Raw genomic sequence first — 7,656 nt, forward strand, 5'->3', positions numbered from 1 at the left:
GGGAAGCCCTAGAGCCCCACGGTTGGCAGGAGGACACCCTTGCTCCTTTCTGGCGTCTTCTCCCTGCAGCCAACTCCCAGAGTAGGGTCAGGCCAGGTTGTGAGGAGAATCAGGAGAGAAGCAGGAAGGTGTGAGTTCATGGTCAGCACCTTCCTTTGACCTGGAACCTCCCTCTCTTCTCCCTGACACTTCCTGCCCCTCAGGGAAGCTCCTCTCCATGCCCCCACCCCACAATTACAAGTGCTCCTGTAGCTCTGCTGTGGGTCAGAGTCACCAGGGGAGGGGGAAGAATGCAGAGTCCTGGGCTCCAGCCCCAAAGATCTGATCCAACATCCCAGTGGATTCTGATGCAGGGGGTCCTCTGAGCACATTCTGAGAAGATTCTAACAGATCTGCCACTCACATCTGTGGGCCCTGGGTCAAGAGTATAATGAAGCCCATCCTATACGTTTAAATATTTTAAAGTTATAAATCAAGCTAACACACTGTCAAGTACACCTTCGTAACCACCTGGCAGACTGGAGTTCCTGGACCCTGGAGTTTGGAGCCAGAAGGCAGGACAGCAGAGGGAGGGGCCAACCCAGTCCCCAGCCCTCCCCCTACGCTTCCCACCTCTCGCTCTGACCCTCTTTGTGCCCTGAGGAATCTGCTGCTCAAGCAAGAGCATCACAGCCTTCAACTTCAAGCTCAGGCCACCCTCTTCTGCTCCACAACAGCTGTATCTTGACCACCTGTCAGGCTGGGAAATGGGACCTAGAAGGGGGATGGTATCAGCTCTGAGAGCAGGGATTCTAGGGTCCAGGTGCTCAGAGCAGGGACTGGGAGCTGCCAGGGGTTGGGTGGGGGGAGACTCCAGGTGGCCACACCCCCTTGTCTTCTCTGGCGTGGAGGGTGCAACTACAGGATGACCAAAGCAGGGCCTCTAAACCAGTTCTTCTCTAACTGTAATGTGAGCAGAACTCACCTGGAATCTGTAGGTCTGGGTTAGAGACACAATTCCATGTTCCTAACAGCCTCCTGGAGAAGGCAATGGCAACCCACTCCAGTACTCTTGCCTGGAAAATCCCATGGACGGCAGAGCCTGGTTGGCTGCTGTCTATGTGATCACACAGAGTCGGACACGACTGAAGCAACTTAGCAGCAGCAGCAGCAACAGCCTCCCAGGCCAAGCCGACTCTGCTGATCTACAGGTCACACTTAGAACAACAGAGGTCTAGGGCAGGGTGGGCAAAGTGTTTCTACAAAGGACATAAAGTACATTTTCAGGTGTTGTGAGCCCCACAATCTCTGCAACCCCTCAGCTCTGCTGGTGGCGCACAAATGAGGCCACAGACAAATGTCAGTGAATGAGTGTGAAGTGAAAGTCATTCAGTTGTGTCCGACTCTTTGTGACCCCATGGACTATACAGTCCATGGAATTCTCCAGGCCAGAATACTGGAGTGGGTAGTCTTTCCCTTCTCCAGGAGATCTTCCCAACCCAGGGACTGAACCCAGGTCTCCTGCATTGCAGGCAGATTCTTTACCAGCTGAGCCACAAGCGAAGTCCAAGAATACTAGAATGGGTTGCCTATCTCTTCAGCAGATCTTCCCGACCCAGGAATCAAACCTGGGTCTCCTAAATTGCAGGCAGATTCTTTACCAAATGAGCTATCAGGGAATGAGTGTGGCTTGAATACTGAAAATAGAATTTCATACCATTTTACTATAAAACAAAATAAATATTCTTCTTTGGAATCCTTCAACCATTTAAAAATATAAAAACAATTCTTAACTCATGGGACATAAGGCAGGCTTAGCCCCAAATCTTTAAAATATATGGATGTTTTAACATAACCACAATACCAACATCACACCTAAAAATACTTAGCAATAATTCTGTAATATCATCAATACTTTCAATGTTTGGGTTTCTAATTGTCTCATGGTAGATTCACCCCTGTTCTTAATAGAGAATCACTGTCTAATATATCCTTTTATTCCCTTCCCTGTTCCCCAAATAGTTCAGTGTCTCATACCCTGTAAATGTTGCCATACTACAATTCACCAGTAGACTGCTCTAGTAACCATGACATTTGCTAACTTCACTTGGCATTTACACAGAACACCAGTTGTATACAATTTGCAATTGTATATGAATATCTGAACACAGAAATTGAAAATAGACTATTTGCTCTGCATAACATGCATAAAACATCACTACATCCCAATTTCAAGGAAAAATTATTGATGTCAAACAAATTCCAACTTATTTTTTTAAAACAATGAACATGGGAAGTCCATGTCACTATGTTGAGCTTTACCTTTATTATGTCAACATTTTTAGTGTTAATGGAGGCCCTTATGTATTTATATTCTTCTGCTTAAGAAAAGAGCAAATTGAATCTATTTGCATAATTGATCTGTGTTAAATACTGATTGCAAATGTATAGCCTGAATTGTATTAAGTGTTCCTACCTCTGAATAAGGGCTTCCCAGGTAGCTCAGTGGGTACAAAATATGCCTGCAAGGCAGGAGATGCAGGAGACACGGGTTTGATCCTTCGGTGAGGAAGATCCCCTGAAGAAGGGAATGGCAACCCATCCAACTCCAATATTCTAGCCTGGAGAATCTCATGGACAGAGGAGCCTGGTGGGCTACAGTCCATGAGTTCACAAAGAGTTGGACATGACTGAAGCAACTGAGCACACCTCTGAATAAAACAGTTTATTTTCCAAACCTACTCTGGCCTGTTGTGAAGAACAAAGAATCAGGATGTCATATTTGGATAGAGTCTTTAAGGCCATCTAATCAAGTCTCCTCAGCTAACAGCAGACTAAAGCCTTATTATGAAATCATGCAGCAATGTGATGGTTTTGTGCAATTTGCCATCTTTCTTCCAGTAATATTGCCCTTTTTCCTCCATTCCTACCCTACAGGAAGCACACTATTAAAAAATCTAACTGAATAATAATATTTCATTTTATGAAAATATTTTATATTTATATATGTAAATATTTAGTGGAAATATTTTATTTGCACAAAACTCAAACTGTGCAATTCATCCTCCTTTTTTCTGTCCTCTAAAAACATTCAGCAAAGATTTACTGGGTCCTGCTATGGACAACGGAGAAGGCAATGGCACCCCACTCCAGTATTCTTGCCTGGAAAATCCCATGGATGAAGGAGCCTGGTGGGCTACAGTCCATGGGGTCGCTAAGAGTTGGACACGACTGAGCGTCTTCACTTTCACTTTTCACTCTCATGCATTGGAGAAGGAAATGGCAACCCACTCCAGTGTTCTTGCCTTGAGAATCCCAGGGACTGGGGAGCCTGGTGGGCTGCCGTCTATGGGGTCGCACAGAGTCAGACACAACTGAAGCGACTTAGCAGCAGCAGCCGCCGAAGCAGCTATGGACAAATAAGATCTTTTCCTCCTGCTCAGCTGGGTCTTCCATTTGAGCTCACATGTTGCAATTCCCTAGAAAAGTGTTAAGACAACTTTAAGAAATCAGCCTGCATTATATTTCTAATAAGCAACTTATATGACTCTTTCCAGCAGATGTCAAAGTAATTCTGAATCATTTGTTATCCTATCTTCCTATATCCAAATTAGCATAATACTAGAATGTCCTCTCTGTTCTGAAAAGCAAGTTCTCTGTGCAGGGCAGGCTGTAAACCTTGCTCTTGACAGTTCTCACCAGGTACCCAAAGACCAACTTCTTCTTGGGTTGTGACAACTATTATAAACTAAAGAAGGGATCTGAACTTTATCCAACTAGTTTTTATTTGAAGGAATGATCCTAGGTTCATTTTTTTTTTTCAGTTTTATTTATTTATTTTACTTTACAATATTGTATTGGTTTTGCCATACATTGACATGAATCTACCATGGGTGTACATGTGTTCCCCATCCTGAACCCCCCTCCCAGCTCCCTCTCCATCCCGTCCCTCTGGGTCATCCCAGTGCACCAGCACCCTGTATCATGCATAGAACCTGGACTGGTGATTTGTTTCACATATGATAATTTACACGTTTCAATGCCATTCTCCCATATCATCCCGCCCTCGCCCTCTCCCACAGAGTCCAAAAGACTGTTCTATACATCTGTGTCTCTTTTGCTGTCTCGCATACTAGGTTCATTTTAAAAATGAGCTTGTACCTGGAATGAATTGCCAAGGAACAAGGAGAATCAACCACAGAGTAAATATTATCAAGTGTAGGTTTACTTGGTCTTCAGAATTGACCTTTATCATTAAGAAACAACCCTAATCATTGCTAGTAATTCTCCTTATGTTGAAATCTTCTTTGTCTGAAATCAGTAGAGCTGCCCTAGTTTCCTTAGGGTTACTGTTGGCATGAATATCTTTTTCTATATTGTTACTTTCAACTTGTCTGTGTGTTTATATTTAAAGTGATTCTTTTATAAATAGTGTATAATTGATATTGATTTCCTAAGAAAAAAAGTCTAATAATCTTTATTTAATTAATTAAAATGTTTGATTTGTTTATATTTCTTATATATATATATATATATCACAAACACTGATATGTTTGTGTTTTAAGTCTATATCTCGTTTTCTTTTTTTCTGTTTCTTCTATATGGTTTTGTTCCTCCTTTCCTATCATATTTTGGTTAATTGAGTAAATTTTAGTAATCCATTCTATTGCCTCTATCATCCTTTTAGGTATGCCTTTGGTATTTTTTTTTTAATAGTTGTTTCTGTTGCTGTTGTTTAGTCACCCAGTCATGTCTATCCCATAGACTGCAGCATGCCAGGCTTCCCTGTCCCTTACCATCTCCCGAAGTTTGCCCAAGTTTCATGTCCATTGCATTGGTGATGCCATCCAGCAATCTTATCCTCTGATACCCTCTTCTCCTTCTGCCTTCAATCTTTCCCAGAATCAAGGACTTTTCCAATTAGTTGTCTGTTCACTTCAGATGACGGAGAAGGCAATGGCACCCTACTTCAGTACTCTTGCCTGGAAAATCCCATGGACAGAAGAGCCTGGTGGGCTGCAGTCCATGGGGTCGCTAAGAGTTGGGCATGACTGAGCGACTTCACTTTCACTTTTCACTTTCATGCATTGGAGAAGGAAATGGCAACCCACTCCAGTGTTCTTGCCTGGAGAATCCCAGGGATGGGGAAGCCTGGTGGGCTGCCATCCATGGGGTTGCACAGAGTTGGACACGACTGAAGTGACTTAGCAGCAGTCACTTCAGATGAACAAAATACTGGAGTTTCAACTTCAGCATCAGTCCTTCCAATGACTCCAATAGTTGTTCTAGAGATTACAATATACATGTTTAACTTGTCACCATCTAGTTTGAGTGGCAATGTTTCCTTTACTGACTCCCATCCCCACCCTTTGTGCTACAGTATTTTACTTCTGTACATGTTATAAGGGATAGATGTACTTAGTTCTCATTAGATTTCAGAGATGATGAAAAATGAGTTTAGCTCAACTCCTAGTTTCTGATTTTGACATATCACCTGCAATTCATCTAGAAAAAAGAGTTTAAAAACATCATCCATCTGAGAGTACAAATGAGATCATAATTGCAATAATACTCCAAATCTCAATGTTCTGTCTTCCCACAAGCTTAAATACAGCCAATTCACACAGCCCCAGAAGACCCAAACTACTGGGGGTGGGGAGAGGGAGTATCCTGGAGCTGTCCCTTTCTGTTTGGATTTGAGGAGGTCATGTGATTTTCATAAGGCCACTCAGGCCATTTGTGTGAATTGAGGGCATGGAATCAGATCTTTTGATCCTAGGCTGACAGGGTTCTAACTGGACTTGGGGCTTATACTTCATATATGGTGTCAATGGGGAGAACACTGTTTTTTTTTTGTTGTTTGTTTGTTTGTTTGTTTTAAGTTATATTTCTTGTTGTTACATGGTGCTTGAATTACCCCCTTTTCCCTGTTTGTTTCTGAACTAAGATTTTCTAATTCCAATCTCTGTTATCAGAAGAAAGCTCTATCAGAAAACTTAACAATCCCATTTGAAACAATTGAGAGCCTTGTGCATTGTTTCTCAGTGCCTGGCAGACTCTTCAGAATTACCTGGGGAAAATAGGGAGGTCCAACCTGGACCAACTGAATCAGATGTATTAGGGCAGGAGAGAGGGGAAGACTACAACAGGAATCTGCATAGTAACAAGCCTCTTCCCCAGCTGACTGTGACATCTGCTAAATATGTGAATTCAACTCACCTAGAGTTTAAATAAAATTCAGTGAAATAATGTGAATCTGAAAACAGGTTTTCAGACTGTTTCTTGACCTTAATAGGAAATTATTTAAAATAAAATTCTATGCAAGAATATATCCTCCTAAATAGATTTTAAAATATAGGTAGGATCAATATTACATATTTATAAAGAGGTTATTAATCAAACAGGACAGTGTTCCTTCCACAATGGTTCAACACACCTGGCGAGGCCAGCAGTTAAGGGTACCTGATACATCCAAGTCTGATGCCTACGGGCAGGTAAGCAGCCTGCTGTCTACTCAACAGTCATCAGCCTGTTATGGGTCCTATAACCTCAGCATACATTTGTGAGAGTATCAGTGTTCCTTGTATATTAAAACATTTTTTCTACTTGACTTCTCTCATGGATGGATCTGTAAGGTGGAAGTTCTAAATAAAATGTTGAACTTATGGATCTGAACAAACAAAAAGTTAAACAATTAAGAATAAAGATGAATAATTTTTGCATTCAGATTCCAAAAACACTGGAAAGTGAGCTATCCAATATGAAATAATTAATGATTTTTGGAGAAGCCCACTGCAAAGATCCCCAAATACTGCAACGCATGTCATTTGTGTTCTTCACCCCTTTGCCACAACACCCTCTGTGCTACAAAAGAAACAATGAATGTTGAGATTAGACTTGCTGTTGCATCTGATACAAAGTCTGAGTCAGCTCTATTGTTCCAAATGTTAGTGCCTGATAAAGGGAGAGACATAAAATAGAGTTCGTTAAAATATTATTTAACATATTGTGTCTTATACTATAAAGTGTAAACTGAATGATACTTTATTTTTTTGTAATAAAGTTTGTAATTTTTTCTTAAGAAAGTTAAATTTATATAAATTGTCCATTATACTGTATGCAAAGCATATAAATTATAATAAAAAGACAATTCAATAAAGATTGAGCAAAATAATTGAAAAGGCCTCTCACTAAAGGAAATCTACATGGCAAATAAACAGATGCAAAGATGTTGAACATCAAAGTTTACTTTCACCACCAGACACATCCACAACTGAGCATCCTTTCCACTTTGGCCCAGCCTCTTCATTCTTTTGGAGCTATTCTCAGCTCTTCCCCAATAGCATATTGGATACCTACTGACCTTGGGTCTCATATACCAGTGCCATATCTTTTTGCCTTTTCATACTATTCACGGGTTTCTCAAGGCAAGAATACTGAAGTGTTTTGCCATTCCTTTCTCCAGTAGATGTTTTGTCAGGACTCTCCACAATGAACCATCCATCTTGGGTGGCCATGCATAGCATGGCTCATAACTTCATTGAGTTATGCAAGGCTGTGATCCATGTGATCACCATGGTTAGCTTTCTGTGATTGTGGTTTGCATTTTAGAGGCTGGGAGATTATCATTCTTGCTTCATGATGGGAGGGACTGGCTGTGGGAAAAACTGAGCTTGC

Source organism: Bos grunniens, chromosome 12, assembly GCF_055505025.1.
Source record: "Bos grunniens cultivar Pamir isolate PY7600 chromosome 12, Bosgru_T2T1.0, whole genome shotgun sequence".
Classification (NCBI taxonomy): domain Eukaryota; kingdom Metazoa; phylum Chordata; class Mammalia; order Artiodactyla; family Bovidae; genus Bos; species Bos grunniens.